This window comes from Ambystoma mexicanum, chromosome 1q (assembly GCF_040938575.1).
Source record: "Ambystoma mexicanum isolate Mex_15411 chromosome 1q, UKY_AmexF1_1, whole genome shotgun sequence".
In the NCBI taxonomy this organism is placed as follows: domain Eukaryota; kingdom Metazoa; phylum Chordata; class Amphibia; order Caudata; family Ambystomatidae; genus Ambystoma; species Ambystoma mexicanum.
In genome coordinates this window covers 1,542,688,754-1,542,707,749 of record NC_090922.1, presented here as the reverse complement: position 1 = coordinate 1,542,707,749, position 18,996 = coordinate 1,542,688,754, and the positions used below count along the sequence as shown (strand labels likewise).

Sequence of the window (18,996 nt, the reverse complement as noted above, 5' to 3'; positions counted from 1 at the left end):
ATCAATGCAACCTCTAACCTCCACACTACCACTCATCCCTCCAACTTCTAACCTCCACACTGCCACTCATCAATGCAACCTCTAACCTCTACACTACCACTCATCACTCCAGCCTCTAACCTCCACACTACAACTCATCAATGCAACCTCTAACCTCCACACTACCACTCATCCCTCCAACTTCTAACCTCCACACTGCCACTCATCAATGAAACCTCTAACCTCTACACTACCACTCATCACTCCAGCCTCTAACCTCCACACTACAACTCATCAATGCAACCTCTAACCTCCACACTACCACTCATCACTCCAGTCTCTAACCTCCACACTACCACTCATCACTCCAGCCTCTAACCTCCACACTACAACTCATCAATGCAACCTCTAACCTCCACACTACCACTCATCACTCCAGTCTCTAACCTCCACACTACCACTCATCACTCCAGCCTCTAACCTCCACACTACCACTCATCAATGCAACCTCTAACCTCCACACTACCACTCATCATTCCCACCTCTAACCTCCACACTACAACTCATCAATGCAACCTCTAACATCCACACTATCACTCTAACCTCCACACTACCACTCATCACTCCAACCTCTACCCTCCACACTACCACTCCAACCTCCACACTACCACTCATCACTCCAACCTCTAACCTCCACACTACCACTCATCACTCCAGCCTCTAACCTCCACACTACCACTCATCACTCCAGCCTAACCTCCACACTACCACTCATCAATGCAACCTCTAACCTCCACACTACCAAGCCAACCTCCACACTACCACTCATCACTCTAACCTCCACACTACCACTCATTAATGCAACCTCTAACCTCCACACTACCACTCATCACTCCAAGCTCTAACCTCCACACTACCACTCATCACTCAACCCAGCCTCCATCTCATCATCCTTCATCTCCTTGCCACAGTCAACAGCACTGATCACCCCACTCATCTCCCTCTCCCTCTTTCTCTCCCTCTCCCTCTTTCTCCCTCTCTCTCACTCTCTCTCCCTCGTTCCCATGGCAATGTCCTTGCCTGGGAATTCCTCCAATATTGCTTCTCGTTTTGTTTCTTTGTCCTGGAACATTACTAGCCATCACTCTCCCAGCCATGGAAGGAATCACCCTTGGTCATCTCCAATTACCCTTCTAAACCACAGCTGCTGACAAGAGCATCTCCTGCTTTGGTTGTTCTTTAAAAGCCTTCTGGTTTTTCAGGTCAGTGTTACAGCATCTGCATGGCTCCTGAACAAAGCTGCTCTGAACCAGACCCCGACCCTTCTGGCTATTGATGTGTGTGTTCCACTTTCTTTCCTGCTTAGAAAAGCAGTTCCACTCTTTTCAGGTTTGTGGCCCGGTTTTCATGCTCCCTGTTTCTACTCTGAAGATCTGTTACCAATGTCTGTTTTTTCTCCAGTTTGACTGAAGCCCGGCATGAAAGCTCCTAGATTCCAGGTTGAAGTCTAGTTTGCAAGCTCCTTGTTTCCAGTTACAATTCAGGCTTGCTATAGCTCTTCTTTACAGTTTGAAACCTTCTTCTTGCTGATTTATTCCATGGTGTGGAGCTCAGTCTCCCATGTAGCTCCACTATCAAGTAGGTATTGTAATATAATTATCTTTCTTGGTGATACTTCGAATGCACACGCTCCATTGTACAGGTATTGTGATAGCATTCTGGTTCCCTTTGGCTGTTACAAATATCTCTGCTTCATGATAAATTGCTCTGTTTCTGGAGCTATTTCATGAATATATGCTCTTGCCAAATTATAGCTTAAAGCTCCCACTTCATTAGTGTTAGTTCCCTAGTGAGAGCTACTTTTTAAGTCTCAATCTATTTCCTGCTTGTTCTTCTCTTTCCTTTCTTTGTCCTGCCGTTGCAGCCCCTGACTGAAGTTCCATTGTCTCAGTCACCAGCTTCAAGGCACAGCCCATATTTGACTTAGAGCCATGTCATAGATTCCAGCTTTCACTTGCTTAACGAGACCATTACAATCGAAGTACTCTTGCGATGTGTATCAGTTTCAATGCACTATGCAAGGAACTCATGGTAGCAACAGTAAAGACAGACACAAGTGATCACAGTTGAAGGGTTTTTATTGAACTTTATAATGGGTGAGATAAACGCCTAATCTAAACCTAAATCTAAGATGGGAGCTAGTTACGACCATCAAATAATAAGGCATTCCTAGTGGTGTCTTGTCAAATAAAAGGGCCTATACTAAAAAAAAAGCCTATTGCCAATCCTTACTGCTAAATTACAAAAGAAAGGATTGTGAGATAATGTTCACCAGAAAAGAAAGAAGTGTTCACAAAATGAAAAGTCAGGATGGTATGGCTGGGTCTCCCTTCCCCACGTTTTAAGCATGAGACAAGGTGGGACTTCCTTGCAACTTGGGCCTCCCTCCGTCGTGTTCACTACGGCCTTTCAAATGCAGCTTGCAATTTTCTAGAGTCTTAACGTCCTTTTGAGCTACTCCTTGTGGACAACCCGTTGCCCAGTTCACTCTTGTTCGATGCGCAGTTCAACTTGCTTTATCACAGTACGGGATTCAATCGCATTGGCCCTCCTCTTGGCATACCTCCGTCTGGTTCATATAGATGGTTTAACATACTGTTCACAGTTTACTCTGTTTTATCTCTACCTGACAACTTGGGCCTCCCTCCGTCGGGTTTACTACGCCCTTTCTTTAATACAGTTCATGTACCTTTTTAACATAGTTCAAGAGTTGCTCATTTTCATCAGAAAGCAGAGTTTTTCTTCTAGCTTTCTTTCAGCATCCCTCTGTCGGGTTCACACCTGCCTTATTCCACAGTTCACAATCTTATCGAAAAGCGGGGTTCCCTTCCCCTAGCTTTCCTCTGGCAATGGGTCAGAGACTTTCGATTGTACAAGGGATTTGACGTGACCCTTGAAGGACCGCTCCGACGCCGCTCGCCACCCCTTACTAGGGCCTTCTGGTTCTTGTAGTTTCAAAACAGTTTTTCGAATGAGCGCCCACGTGGCGCTGGACCACTCGGAACCTAGACCTCAATTGGGCTTTCTTTAAAGTTCAAGCATACACACAAGTTCTTTCTATTTCAAATGTATTGCCTTCAAAATGTTGCTACTTGGAACCTTGGGCTCAACACAGTTCGGTTCGCTATCAGCTTCCTCCGACTCACAGGCTGTGCTGAACCCGTTGGCTTCTCTGACCTCAGGAATCAAGATAGGACCACTCTCTGCCTGTGTTATCAATGCGGGAGGCCACTGTGTACCATTGACTTATGCTGCTCTGCACGCCAGCTGAAACTCCCGGTCTTACGATTTCCCTTTCGGAGGCTTCATGGGTCTGATTTGTAAAGACCAAGGGTAATCCACAATTTGTCGTCCTTCCACGTCTCGCTGCCTTTCTCCTCCGTTTGAAATGCTGGTTTGGTGTAGCTATCTCCTCGTGCGTTCAGCCTTGCTCAAAGTGTTCTTTCGTGCTCCGCCTTTAATCCCTATGGGGAAGGTAAAGGGCCGTCAGGTGTGTGTGGTTATTGTCAATTGCCTGACTCTGCCTGACCTGTGTGTTGGGACATATCAGGTAAACGGGTCTGGGGTTAGTCCATTGTCTGTTACCGTGTTAGAAAGTATTTGTGTGGGAAAGGGGGGGGGGGGTAGAGCTTGTATATATCCTATAGGGTAGGATAGGGAAAAGGTGTTACAGGGAAGGGGATACTGCATCTCAACCCTCAATGTCCCACCTCCACTCCCCGAAGACCGCTCACCCAGGTGAAACTCCCCCACTGGTCCACCCCAGAAACTGAATCCAATAGCGATGGCTGTGTACTGGCCACCAGGATGACAGATCCCCGGGAACTAGCGAGTGAGACCCCTTTGGGTTTCTCACATCTATCTGTTATCAAAGGTGACAGTAAGTAGGTGCTTTATAGTGCCTTTCATACTCCTGGAGATGCTGGACAATGTGAAGACCACTAGCCACAATGTGATTTGGTGATCTCTCTGCAAGTTCAAGGATTGGTCTCCTTCACATTCTCCCATGGTGGCTTACCATACGCGCCCTTCATAATTCACCCTCCCACCTGCTCTATCGTCTATTTCCTATATGTGTATCTACTGCTATGATTCCTGTTCATTCCCTAAGACTTCCTTAAGCTCTCTTTGCCACTGAAGTATAATCATTGTGCGTGACTCCTCATTCTGTGCTCTGTAAATTTCAGGTTCCATTCAGCTCAAGTTACATACTCCACTCTGCTTCTTATACCAGACCAGTCAAAAGTTATTGCCTAATACTGTTGCACCATTTTTAAGATGAAATTAAAAAGCAGAACAGTGCATCTTTTCATCTTGCTATTTTCCTGCACAGCTTCCACTTCTTGGCTTAATATTTACAATGAACTAAAACTGCAGCAGCGATTCCACTGATGTTAAACATTCTGTGTAGATCTTGCAAGCATCAGCGTTGGAGTGAGCACTTAATCTACACTAGAGATCAGAGGTGGAGTGAGCACTTCTTCCACACTAGAGATCAGAGGTGGAGTGAGCACTTCATCCACACTAGAGATCAGAGGTGGAGTGAGCACTTCATCCACACTAGAGATCAGAGGTGGAGTGAGCACTTCATCACACTAGAGATCAGAGCTGGAGTGAGCACTGCATCCACACTAGAGATCAGAGCTGGAGTGAGCACTTCTTCCACACTAGAGATCAGAGGTGGAGTGAGCATTTCATCCACACTAGAGATCAGAGCTGGAGTGAGCACTTCATCACACTAGAGATCAGAGCTGGAGTGAGCACTTCATCCACACTAGAGATCAGAGGTGGAGTGAGCACTTCATCCACACTAGAGATCGGAGGTGGAGTGAGCACTTCTTCCACACTAGAGATCAGAGGTGGAGTGATCACTTCATCACACTAGAGATCAGAACTGGAGTGAGCACTGCATCCACACTAGAGATCAGAGGTGGAGTGAGCACTTCTTCCACAATAGAGATCAGAGCTGGAGTGAGCACTTTATCCACACTAGAGATCAGAGCTCTTTCAAGCGCCGCATCCACACTAGAGATCAGAGCTGGAGGGAGCACTTCTTCCACACTAGAGATCAAAGCTCTTGCACGCACTTGTTCCACACTAAAGATCAGAGCTGGAGTGAGCACTTCATCTACACTAGAGATCACAGCTGGAGTGAGCACTTCATCTACACTAGAGATCAGAGGTGGAGTGAGCACTTCATCCACACTAGAGATCAGAGGTGGAGTGATCACTTCATCACACTAGAGATCAGAACTGGAGTGAGCACTGCATCCACACTAGAGATCAGAGGTGGAGTGAGCACTTCATCCACATTAGAGATCAGAGGTGGAGTGAGCACTTCATCACACTAGAGATCAGAACTGGAGTGAGCACTGCATCCACACTAGAGATCAGAGGTGGAGTGAGCACTTCTTCCACAATAGACATCAGAGCTGGAGTGAGCACTGCATCCACACTAGAGATCAGAGGTGGAGTGAGCACTTCTTCCACAATAGAGATCAGAGCTGGAGTGAGCACTTTATCCACACTAGAGATCAGAGCTCTTTCAAGCGCTGCATCCACACTAGAGATCAGAGCTGGAGGGAGCACTTCGTCCACACTAGAGATCAAAGCTCTTGCACGCACTTGTTCCACACTAAAGATCAGAGCTGGAGTGAGCACTTCATCTACACTAGAGATCACAGCTGGAGTGAGCACTTCATCTACACTAGAGATCACAGCTGGAGTGAGTACTTCATTCAAACTAGAGCTAGGAGCTGGAGTGAGCACTTCATCTACACTAGAGATCACAGCTGAAGTGAGCACTTCATCTACACTAGAGATCACAGCTGGAGTGAGCACTTCTTCCACACTAGAGATCAGAGCGGGGGTGAGCACTTCATTCACACTAGAGATCAGAGTTTGAGTGAACACTTAATCCACACTAGAGATCAGAGATCTTGCAAGCACTTCAGCCGCACTAGAGATCAGAGTTCAAGTGAGTACCTTTTTAAAGTAGGTTGTTTTTCACCAGTGTCTTTGCCTTTCTGAGCACTGGTAAACGGTTTATAATGATTTTAACGAAAGCTGCAATATCTAAAACGTTTTTAACGAACCATAATTACAGAGAAAAAAAATAGATTTGTTGGTATTTATTTTATTTAGGGCCCCCCAATGGCCTGTTTCCCTATGAATATAACCCCACCCCAAAATGCTCCCCGCCCCTTTTCATCCCTTACCCCACACCCACATATATATTTATTAAAACATTTGGTGTTTTTCAGTAATAAAGGTTTGTTTATATAACTATTCGATATTTCATTTTTGTTAATATCAATGAATACCCTGGTAAATATCTGACACAAATCCTACTGCCTGGAGGTCCTGAGCTCAGATGTATGATTGCAACATGTTTCAGCTTCAGAATCTCTTGACACTTGGTATGTGTTCAAACATAAGATGATAAGAATGAGGCCTCCTGAGATCCAGGGACTCTTTGCTTAATGATCAGTCATAATCATAGAATGTGTGGCTGGTGCACCGTGCACGGTCCTTCTAACTCTCCCCCACCCCCAGAGGCGTCCCCTTTATACAGCTGGTGCTCCATGCACGGTCCTTCTAACTCTCCCCCACCCCCAGAGGCGTCCCCTTTATACAGCTGGTGCTCCGTGCACGGTCCTTCTAACTCTCCCCCACCCCCAGAGGCATCCCCTTTATACAGCTGGTGCTCCTTGTACGGAAATTCTAACTCTCCCCCACCCCCAGAGGTTCCCCTTTATACAGCTGGTGCTCCATGCACGGTCCTTCTAAATCTCCCCCACCCCCAGAGGCGTCCCCTTTATACAGCTGGTGCTCCGTGCACGGTCCTAACTCTCCCCCACCCCCAGAGGCGTCCCCTTTATAACAGCTGGTGCTCCTTGTACGGAACTTCTAACTCTCCCCCACCCCCCGAGGCATCCCCTTTATACAGCTGGTGCTCCGTGCACGGTCCTTCAACTCTCCCCCACCCCCAGAGGTTCCCCTTTATACAGCTGGTGCTCCGTGCACGGTCCTTCTAACTCTCCCACACCCCCAGAGGTGTCCCCTTTATACAGCTGGTGCTCCATGCACGGTCCTTCTAAATCTCCCCCACCCCCAGAGGCGTCCCCTTTATACAGCTGGTGCTCCGTGCACGGTCCTTCTAACTCTCCCCCACCCCCAGAGGCATCCCCTTTATACAGCTGGTGCTCCTTGTACGGAACTTCTAACTCTCCCCCACCCCCAGAGGTTCCCCTTTATACAGCTGGTGCTCCGTGCACGGTCCTTCGAACTCTCCCCCACCCCCAGAGGCATCCCCTTTATATAGTTGGTGCTCCGTGCACGGTCCTTCTAACTCTCCCCCACCCCCAGAGGCATCCCCTTTATATAGCTGGTGCTCCGTGCACGGTCCTTCTAACTCTCCCCCACCCCCAGAGGCGTCCCCTTTATATAGCTGGTGCTCCGTGCACAGTCCTTCTAACTCTCCCCCACCCCCAGAGGCGTCCCCTTTATACAGCTGGTGCTCCGTGCACGGTCCTTCTAACTCTCCCCCACCCCCAGAGGCATCCCCTTTATACAGCTGGTGCTCCGTGCATGGTCCTTCTAACTCTCCCACACCCCCAGAGGTGTCCCCTTTATACAGCTGGTGCTCCATGCACAGTCTTTCTAAATCTCCCCCACCCCCAGAGGCGTCCCCTTTATACAGCTGGTGCTCCATGCACGGTCCTTCTAACTCTCCCCCACCCCCAGAGGCGTCCCCTTTATACAGCTGGTGCTCCGTGCACGGTCCTTCTAACTCTCCCCCACCCCCAGAGGCATCCCCTTTATATAGCTGGTGCTCCGTGCACGGTCCTTCTAACTCTCCTCCACCCCCAGAGGCGTCCCCTTTATACAGCTGGTGCTCCGTGCACGGTCCTTCTAACTCTCCCCCACCCCCAGAGGCGTCCCCTTTGTACATTGTTTCGTTGATCCGAGCTAGGCTTGCACTTTATAAATGCTGTACATTGCGACATAGGAGGAGCCTCATCTTAGTGCGTCAGTAGCTTCCTCTATTAGACGTCTCATATGACTACTCTGTTCCTTCTGTTGCTTTGTTAGATCATCACCCTGTGCATTAATAAGCACACTGTAGGGTAATCACTCTGGACTAGCACCCACCCTGTGCATTTACAAGCGCACTGTAGGGTAATCACCTGGGCTAGCACCCACCCTGTGCATTTATAAGCGCACTGCAGGGTAATCACTCTGGACTAGTACCCACATAACAACCACCGTGTGTGTGATTTTGTCTCGTATTAGTAGTTTGGTTAATTTATCAAGTGTGATTACATTTCCCCATAGTTGTTCAAATATCTGTCCTGGCCACCTTCACCATCACCATCACAAGGTTGTTCCCCCAATATGCTTCATCTTATGTACAGTCAGAGGGCTTTCCTGACTTATTGAGTACTGATAACAATTATCTCCAGTGTGTTTTCTATCATGTAGAGCCAAGCTGCTTTCAGGACTTAGGCTGACATGCAGATAGTGAAAGGGTTTTTCTTCAGTGTGTTCTTATATCATTTCGAGCCAGAGCACTTTTATGACTGAATCTCACTTGACATTAAGAGCCATATCGCTTTTGCCTAGTGTGTTTCTCTTATGTTGAGCCAGAGTCGGTGCACTTTTCTGACTGAAGTTCTCCTGACATTCAGAGCAATTATAAGGTTTTCCCCCAGTGTGTTTCACTTCATGTAGAACCAGGCTACCTTTGTCACTGAAGAATACATAACATTCAGAGCACTGGTAAGGTTTTTCTCCTGTGTGTGCGTTCGTGTCGAGCCAGAATGCTTTTACGAGCAAAGTTTCTCTGGCATTCAGAGCACTGATAAGGTTTTTCTCCAGTGTGTGTTCTCTCATGTTTAACGAGACAGCTTTTGTCACTGAAGTATGTATGACATTCAGAGCAACGATAAGGCTTTTCTCCAGTGTGTTTTCGCTCATGTAGAACAAGACTGAATTTGTGATTGAAACGTTTTTGACATTCAGAGCATTGATGAGGTTTTTCTCCAGTGTGTTTTGTCTTATGTAGAACCAGACCCCCATTGTCAATGAAGCAGGCTTGACATTCATAGCACTGATAAGGTTTTTCTCCAGTGTGTGTTCGCTCATGGCGAGACAGACTGCTTTTTCGACTGAAGCTTCTCTCACATTCAGAGCACGGATAAGGTTTCTCTCCAGTGTGTGTGTTTTCATGTTGAACAAGACTTTTCTTGTCACTGAAGCGTGTTTGACATTCAGGGCACTGATATGGCTTTTCTCCAGTGTGTTGTCTTAAATGTATAACCAGATGGTTTTTTTGAGTGAATCTTTTTTGACATTCAGAGCACCGATATGGTTTTTCTCCAGTATGTGTTCTTGCGTGTATAGTTAGAAGTGATTGCCACTTGAATTGTTTCTCACATACAGAGCACATGTAGGCTTTTTCTGGGGGTTTGGTGTCTCGAGGTTGGGTGTTGAGCAAATGTTCCATGATAAGTGCTACCTTGATTCTAGAGTCAGGTGATATTTAGATCATGTTCAAAATTAATCCCTTAAAGTGCCTTTCCTTACGCTTTAACATTGCCTAAGGGAGTGTTTCTTAATTTCATATATTCTCACCTATATAGACAATCTAAGTCATGTGGTACCTTTTTCCTAAAAAGTCCAGTTTTCATTAGTGTCAATATCTACCAGGCAGGTTTCCTTGCTGAGAACCCAGCTGAATTCATGACTATGGATTTCCTAACAGGCATCAGAATGGTAATTTTACAGTATCCAAGGTACAGATGGATACATGTAGTCATGGACATGAAACTCATTGAGTTTGTGTTTTCTCTGCAAGGCCTTATATCAAATGAACATCTGATGGGTTTCTCACTTGTGGTGTGCAGATATGATTTTCACATTCACATGTTCTTTTAAAATATAAGTTGTTCCTTTTGCGTGATGTGTTCTTATGAGATATTGAACAAGCATTCCATTCCGAACACTCACGCTTTGTGATATATTTGAAACACAGGAACCACTTTCAGAATCTGTGGGTCTAAAAAATACTTTTTGGCTCTTCACCACATAGGCCTTGAGAAATAATTAAAATCATAGAGCGCTTGGACATTTTCACTTTCTTCAGAGAAAACCTTTTTCATTGATCATTTTCCAGGTGATTTCCCATATTCCTTTTTCTGTTCATGCATCAGTCACCTGTGAAATTAATATGACATGTTAGATTTCTAGATGTTAAATGGTACACAGCAAGGACATATATGTCTATATAAGTAAGTGTTGACTGTAGCACTTTCAGAAGTTTCACCAAATTAGACCAGGTACTAGGGTTTAGTGCAGTACTGAGTGGACGGAGATTGCATTGTAAAGACCAGTAATAATTAAATATGTGTTAAATGTATAATTAAATAATATTCTGCTTATGTATATATTGCATCGTGCTGGATTCCTCCCACATCTCATAATGGGTGGTACACCCAAAGAGAGAACTTTGATAGTCAATAGAATATAAGATCACCCCATAAACAGAGGACAAAACACGAGCAGTCGTGAACCCAAACATCTGGAAAAACCTTCCTCTCCATGTGCTGACAAAATCAAGGTGCCGGAAATTCATGGACTATCCCCTACTGTATCAAAGGTATCGGGTGAATTCCTCATGATTAATGTTTATGACCCTACTGGGGTTCACCTGACAGAAAGCATACAGGAGACAATGGGATGGGTCATTGCAAACTGTTATAAGGTCCATGGGGAACTGTCATTAATAATCAGCAGTGACATAATGCCCACTGTCTGGACAATCAATAAATGGATGCAAAGCGTATGTAGCTGGCACAGGTAGTATAGCTCAGTGGCAACGCGCTCGTCTTGGAAGTAGGATGACGCAGAGCAGCACAGGTTCAAATGCGGGTCCACGCTTAGAAACATCTTTGGTATTCAGCGCATTTTTCATTTTTTTATAAAACGATATAAATTATAAATGATAGCTGCAGCCAGCATTATGAAACCAACTTCCCCTAGCAGACAGGGTAAACGCTGATCGTGCATAATTAAAAACTGGGGATTGTGTGTTACCAATGGTATAGTGATTGGAGACATACCCGGTAATTACACCTGGCCAGTGGGAGGTAGATATGCGACCCTTGATTACTTCTTTATAATCTGTCTAATGACCATGACGGTGCAACATGAAGCTTATAGCGATGAGGCAATAATAGGGCTATCCATGAATTCTGGCAGGGTGAAATAGAGTTGTAATAAAGTAGTGGATATTGAAATAAATAGGAGTAAAAAAACAAATAAACAGGACAAAAAAAACGTGAATGCCATGAAGGCTGTGGTTAGTTCCCCTGCCAGTGGAATTATTGGATGGTCCTCCCTGTGAGGCAGCTATGTTTACGCGAGTATACCTTGCAGTGTTCCGTGAGGATAAAACTCGCCTCTGGCGTGCTATAAGGGTAATTAGAAGAACGGTTCCAGTGGTGTATGTAGCTGTGATAAATATGAATAGTGGGAAAAAAAAACAAATACAGAAACAGGTTAAAAAGGTAGAGATTGTCTATATAAAATGCGCAGAGGCAGCATATAAGGGGCATTTTAAGCAAGGGTGACACCAAGCTGGTTTGGAGAATGATAAATGGCATAAGGAGGCCAGAATCAGCAATGCTCACTAACCCTGTAAAGGAGGCTATCTGGGTAGACCACCTAACGAAAATCCCTGGGGGAAGGAAAATGATAAACGTATAAAATAGAACTGGGGAGCAAAGTTTGATGTCAATTTTGATAAAGAAGAATTGAATTGAAAAAGTCCAGAGCCCCTGGACCAGACGAGCTTGCTAATGTAGTAATCATCGACCAACTGTAGGTCTGGGGTGAGATTTTGATGTCTCTCTTTACTCGTGTCTGTGACGAGGTAACCCTCGTCACAGACACGAGCTGTCGCGCTATTACCGCCGGATTTAAGGATCCGCCGAATCAGGACTTCGGCAGATTTTGCCCCAGCTCTGAGCTGGGGGGAAATCTGCCAAAAATGTGCGATATTACCGCCGGCGGGAAATCCGCCGGCGGTAAGAGCGAGAAAATTCCCCATTGAGCCCAATGGGAAATGGGGCATTCCCGAATGGGCTCAATGGGGAAAGGGGAATTACTTTACCGCCGAACTCGTGATCCGGCGCTATTAGCGCCGGGGAGTTCGGCAGTAGGGCTATTACCGTGATGAGGCCCATTGTCCTTGGAAGTACTGCACCTTTTTGTTGTGTAGGTACTCCAGCTGGTGGTGGTGGCTCTTAGGGAGGAGGGATGGCAATAGCTCATGGTGCAGATACATGGGGCAATAAGCAGGCCTCAAACACACAATTCATTTGTATACATGAAGATAAACTTTAATGTTATTAACATTTTCTGGTGATACTTGGGGGTCATTACAAGTTTGCAGGTCAGGTAGTAACAGTGCCGGTAAGCTACCAGCACTGTTGATACCAGACCGGCAAACTACGAGTTGTGCTTGCGGGTGCCTTTCTGCCCACCGGGTGTGACCTGACGGGCAGACCAGCACCCGGAGCACAACTCGTCGGATGCCCCGGCACCATTCATGAATGGTGCCGGTGCATCCAACCTCCCCATTCCCATTCAGCCCTATTGGAAGTAATGGGTACCGGCACCCGGCGATGGGTAATTACCGGGTCCGGCAGGGCCGGAATACCCCGGAAATTGCCCATTGCCGGGTGCTGGTATTTTCACGAGTTTGGCGGAAGCTGTGCAGGTTTTACCGGCAAGACTACCGCCAAACTCGCAATGAGGCCCACAGTTTTTCTTCCTTACTTTAGTTTCCCTGAATGTGCCTCTGATTTGTATGCATTGTGGGTCTTCATTTGTATTTTTTGTACTAGCACAAATGTGTAGTAAGTCTTTAATTGCTAACTAGTTATTACATGTTTAACATTACTCAAAACTCTGATATGGTAGCATTCATTATTTTACTATCCAAAATTACAAGTAAATATGGTGCATGCGGCAGCCATTGCCTGTGTTTATGTATGATTAGGTTCCTGTATTAACAACAACACTCAATTACAATGTTATTTAGATGAGTACATTCTTTAATAGATTAAGTAGTTCACGATAGGTCTCCCGATCACCCCTGACATCTTGTTACCAACATTATAAACACAACCCCTTATAGGGACTTTTCATCAAAATTAATTTCACATGTGATGTCATCACACATTTGTGATGTCATCTTTGATGTCGTGGGTGTTAGTCTTAGCAGTGCACGGTGGTGGCGCAAGTTATGGTTGCTTAGCCTACCATAACTGGCGAATTTCTGAGGTTTTTCGGTTTTACTTGTAACCATAACATCCCTTTAACAACGTTTTTCATTGAATTGAATCTATTGTAGATGTACTGTCCATGTTGCTTCCCAGGTATATCTCCCTTTGCTCTACCATTCATCAGATAGCATTCCCCTCAGCGCCCATATAGGAGGGCACACCAAGCACTTCCTTGTTCATTTCTTTCCATTACACATTTGCTCAGCACAGAGTTGGTTTCCGGACTTTCTCTTTTCCAAACACAACGGCATGAAAGTCCCCTCCTATGGCCACTAGGTCAGAGTCCTCATGGGCTTCCGTTTCAGATTCCCTTACGCTGTCTGCTATTTCACCTCCTGGGGGAAATTGTATATATTGAATATCACCCAACTTTTCCTGCTTCCTGGAAGGGTAGCCTTATTATTAGCATCCATGCCTCCAAAGGATATTCTCTCAGCTTTAATTGTGTTTTTCACCCCAATTATGATGCCTCCACTGGGACGTCCTGATTTTTCCTTTTTTGCCAATTCTTGAAATAGGTGATCGCCATCAACTATAATTTCATAAGTATGCCAGCCTTCTTGGAGCAGGAACATTTCAATTGTTATCACTTCAGATAGCAGATCAGAATTATGTAACATGTGATTATAACCCCTGGAATTCCGGGGGCATAAAGGCCATTCTCACTTAGGTTTGGGGGCTCTACTAACCATTTAAGTACACCAAGCAGGTTTTCTTAGAAAGTCTGAATGTTCTCTCCCATCCCACCTGTTTGAATATTCTCTGTGCTGTGTATTAAGTTAGCAATGGCTAGTATGGTATTTTCTGACATAGACTCTTGCTCAATTTCACAACCCAATTCCCCGAATTTCTCCCTCTGTTCCTGATCATAAGTGTCACTTCTGCTGAGTTGCAATGTATCCTACTCATCCCATATCCCACCCATTTTATTGGTTCAACATATTCTAAATCCTTCGTATCAAGAATCCTCAAAGGTAATATAGATTGTAATATGATGTGTTGTTTCTCCTTATTTGTGTTCATCCGAGGCTTTCTAATCATAGGTTTTAATAGATCAGCTCCCTCTGTCGCACCATTAGGGATGTGAATTCTGATGGGCTCTCTCGCAGGGATCTTAGATTACTTAGGCTCTGGTACCACCAACTACTTCTAGTCATATAGGGGTGAGACCCGATTTACCTCCTACACACTCTCTTTCATCAGCAGCTCAGAGTCATCCTCGATGAGGGCAGTAGTGTTGCTCAATGTTTCATGTATTTGATCATCTTTGATCACATAGCTTGTTAATGTTCCGAGTGATCTTGTTTTCGACCTTTTCTTTTTTTGGTGTTTCTTCCTGGTTTCCTTGGGTAGACTCTTATTTTGCTTTGATAGGTCATTTGTTAGCGCCTCCTTTTCAAGTTCCAATAGTTCCCTTTTTCTCCAGGTTTATTCTTCTCCATTGTAGTCGTATTTTCTGCTGTCGTTGTCGTCATTTGACTCCTCCTCCGCCAAGGTCGTTGGCTTAGTCACCATTAAATCGGTAGACGGCCGCAGTTGCGATTGATCTTCTACTTCCAGATTTATCTGAGCCACATTCGGAGGTTCCAATTCTGTGAGTTCATGTATGTGAAGCTTTATCCTCTATCGCCAATTCCAGAATCTTTCCACTCATTTTCGATAAGACTTTCATTGCAAATTGGAGGGAGGGATGTCAGTTGCGTACGCATTTAATTCCCAAGGCCCACTGACATTAAGGAGTCACTATTTCTTTTGTCCTCCTGGCTCTCAAACAGCATATCAGGTGAACCCGAGGGCCTTTGTATATTTGCCATATTTCTAGTTATAGGGACTGAGTGGCTGATATTTTTCTAGGTCCCTGGCTTGTGGACCTGTGCTTGGACTAAACGATGGACATTCTGTGACTCACATTTCTCAATAGAATTTTGTAATGAATAACAGAGTTTGAGCAGGAAACTATTATTATCATTTTCTGCCAGTGCTGGGTTTATCACGTCCCCCTCATTAAATCTGGCCTCCAGGCAGGATTCCTCCTCCTGCTCTGTTATAAATTGCCTTTTCTGGATTTTCCTTCCGTCACGGGCCAGGAAGAACGATGTAATGCTGCCCGGCCCCTGCTGCGTACCCTTTGTTCTTTGTTTGAACAGATCTGCATGCCCTTTTTTGTTTCCTCCCATACTTAGGAGCTTATCTTTCCTTTGCAGAACCTTATTTTGCAGGTGGTATATATTGGATGCAGCCTGTGTTTTTCCCAACATACAGCCGCATCACGACTTTGGTGGTAACCCTTAAATCCGGCGGTCGCGCTATTACTGCCGGATTTAAGGGGCCGCCAAATCAGGGCTTCGGCGGATTTCGCCCCAGCTCTGAGCTGGGGGTAAATCCACGGAAAATGTGCGCTATTACCGTTGGCTGGAAATCCGTCGGTGGTAAGAGCGCGAAAATTCCCCATTGAGCCCAATGGGGAATGGGGCATTCCCGAATGGGCTCAATGGGGAATGGGGATTAACATTATCGCCAAACTTGTGATCCGGCACTATTAGCGCCGGGGAGTTCGGCGGTAGGGCTAATACCGCCAGCAGTAATACCGCCAGCGGTAACGCCCAAGTCGTGATGAGGTCCATACTTTTAACTTCAGCACTCAGCCGTAAATGTATGTTAAACATGCACATATTTGGACAGTTACTCAGTTTATGAGCATAACACGCCCTTTCGGGGAGACTAATCACCTGCCGGTAAGAAAGAGATAAGAAATGTATTCTTACCGGTCACAGGCACCACTCCCCTCCGCTCCGTTCAGCAGACTGAACAAGACTTTCCTTAGCCAGTCATTTACGCCCTCTGCAATACTTCTAGGTCTTCCTCCTTCAAAGTTTAAAGCCGCAGTGTAGATCTAGCAGATCGCACATAGCGTACAATAGGACCAGCTTTCAGTGAAGACTGCAGGAGACTGTCCTTAACCAGTCCATGGCTGAAATAGTAATAGATAAGATACTGCCCAGTAGGGGGCTAGAATACAGTCTTGGGACAATTCGAGACTTTTTTGTTGCCTCAAGGAGAATTAATGTACGCACCATCTTTACCTTTCATTAGTACCCGGCGCGCGCTGTACACCGGGAATACTACGTGTGGATTGGCTCTTTTCTGAACCATACCACACGGTATTCCTGTGTATGTTAGTGCGTCCTGCGCATGCCGGGTACTCTGTTGCCGGCGAGGGGCATGGCAGCCCCTTAGCCAATGAGGAGACTCGAAACGGGGCAATCCCCGCTTCGAGCCTCTCCATGGCTGGAGGCTGTCTTCGTCCCCCGCCGGGGACTCAGGTACGTTTTTTTTTCCCCCTCAACCCCCTTCCCCCGCAAACTATCCCCTCCGCGCCCTCCCAACCCCACTTTCCTTCTTTTTTCTTCTTTGCTTGGGAGCGAACGCGCTGGAAACACTCCCGATGGCTGCCATGGAAAGGGAAAACGGACTACGTTTTCCCTTTCCCAGTGGCGAAGAAAATGCCATTAGCACCCTGGTCTAACGGGCTGGGGTACCATTGGCTATAAGACCCTCGGCGGCAGGCCAATACTGCCCACGGTAATGCCCCCGGGGCTTCGTTAAGGCCCTCGCTACGCAGGCCTGTAACTATACCCCAGGGGCATTACATGGACCAGTATTGGGCCGTCGCCTCGGGTGTTATTGCCACAATACTGAAAACACCCAAAGGAACACAGAAACTCGTGTTATCAGGTGGCCCCCCTCACTAAATGATAACAACGTGTTACCAATGAGTCAAAAGTAAAAATGGTGCCATCAATAATCGTAATCTTTATTTGTTTTGGTTGTTGATCAAAAACTTTCAAATATAATCATTCACATAACAAATATTGTTTTTGATCACTGGAATAAATAATTTGACAGCAAGTACAAGATAAACAGATCAGAGAAATATACAAGAGATAGACAGCCTTAAAACAACACCAATAAATAATTCTTCAGCATGTTTTAAGATATAAGGATTACAGCACCCTAAAACAATAAATATATATGTCTTCATCATATTTTAAGATGTATAGATTATACAGCATTAAGACAATAAATATATCTTAATTTCGGTTTAAGCTCTTATCTCAACAGGCTACGAACAGGCAGGGGTTTTCGGTTGTTTATGACAGTTTATCTTGCCAACAATCCAGGTTTACAACACAAATGTAGCTTCGACTGGGCTTAACTAGTTATCAAGACATTTCATAGTTCTAAAACATCATGTTAGGATATACACTAAGACATTTCCTGAGGTTTTGCTCTCAGCTATTAGCAATATGTATCAATACTAATAGGCTACATAGCAAATGATACATAATACCCAGAGGTTTCTAAGCGCGAACTCGTGGATCAAACATGTGTTGATCCGTATCATCTTGCTTCCAAGGTGAGCATGTTGCCGCTGAGCTATCTTCCCGGGACCGGGATATGTAGTCATGCCGCAGAACAACAACTCTAGAGTATAGGACACTTACTCACCAAGGTGACACCTTACTTCAAAATTGGATCTACGCCCCTATTCATTGAGTCTGGGGTGTAGTACGTGGAGTATGTCATAGGGTTAGGTCAGAGTAGACAATCGTTTCTAAAGACCCCTTTAAACCAAGTTCCTGAGATGTCTGGGGCAGTAGGTGGGAGTGTGAATCTTTAATGCCAGCAGATAATTAATAGTTGCAATATTTAAAGATATATGATTTGCATTAAAAATCCTGCACCACATTTGGTCTTGAGTTATTGTTATACATTTGGAAAAATTCTTGTGAAAGAATTCTTTCCTTAATGAGATCAATTGTGGGCGTTCTACAAACAGATGTTTTAATGTTTCCATTTGATCTGTTTCATTGCAGAACCTACATGTTGTAATGTACTCAGCGATTCTTCATCGTAATGCTATTTGTACTCTTGTGGGCCACAGGTTAAAGCGTATTCTCATTAGAATTGCAGCATATTTGTTATCAAGGAATTTTCATAGATATATTGGCATTTGGTGAAGTGCTTTCAAACAGAATGCTCCAGTTTTTAGAATTGTGTAACTGTTGCACTTATCCCAAGTTGCACCCCAGTCCCTCAGCCCTAGTTTTTTGTTGTTGCCCTGTCCAGGTTTTCAACAAGTAATTGTTCAATGATATCTGCCTTTTTTTTTTTTTCATGCAGTAGATTTTCAACGTGTTTAAGGATTTATCATGTTTTTCTTCCAATGCAGCAAAGAGAAGCGGGATTCAGTTAGCCCGCATTGTCTGTACCATTATACATTTCCTAAACAACTATACGAATTGCCAGGTACCATAGAATCCAACGAAACCTGTCCCCGTTCATATTGAATGATAGCCATTGGTATGCTTTTTTGGTAAAGAGAATACTTTTTTGTAATATATGCCTTCTGGCAGTTCCCATTTCGAATGGTTCTCCGGAGGTTTGGCCTGTGCTCCATATGCAATTACTGGAACAATCTTTTGTTTATAGAAATTAATAACTGGGCCATATGAGAATTTTCCAAAGTTGATTTGTATTAATTTACCTTGGGCTGCCAGTGTTTGCATGTTGAATTTCATCTCAGTTTTATGTGGTTGATCTG

General features: G+C 45.0%; 1 long non-coding RNA gene across 1 annotated transcript in view; it reads right to left on the bottom strand.

The window, feature by feature from the left end:
* Positions 1-6,264: 6,264 nt before the first annotated feature.
* The window catches only part of LOC138551646 (uncharacterized), a 49,310-nt gene continuing 36,578 nt past the window's right edge, over positions 6,265-18,996 (bottom strand). Inside the window, exon 3 of the long non-coding RNA XR_011295365.1 lies at positions 6,265-10,257. This is a non-coding gene — a long non-coding RNA (uncharacterized lncRNA). The remainder of the gene's footprint in view (positions 10,258-18,996) is intronic.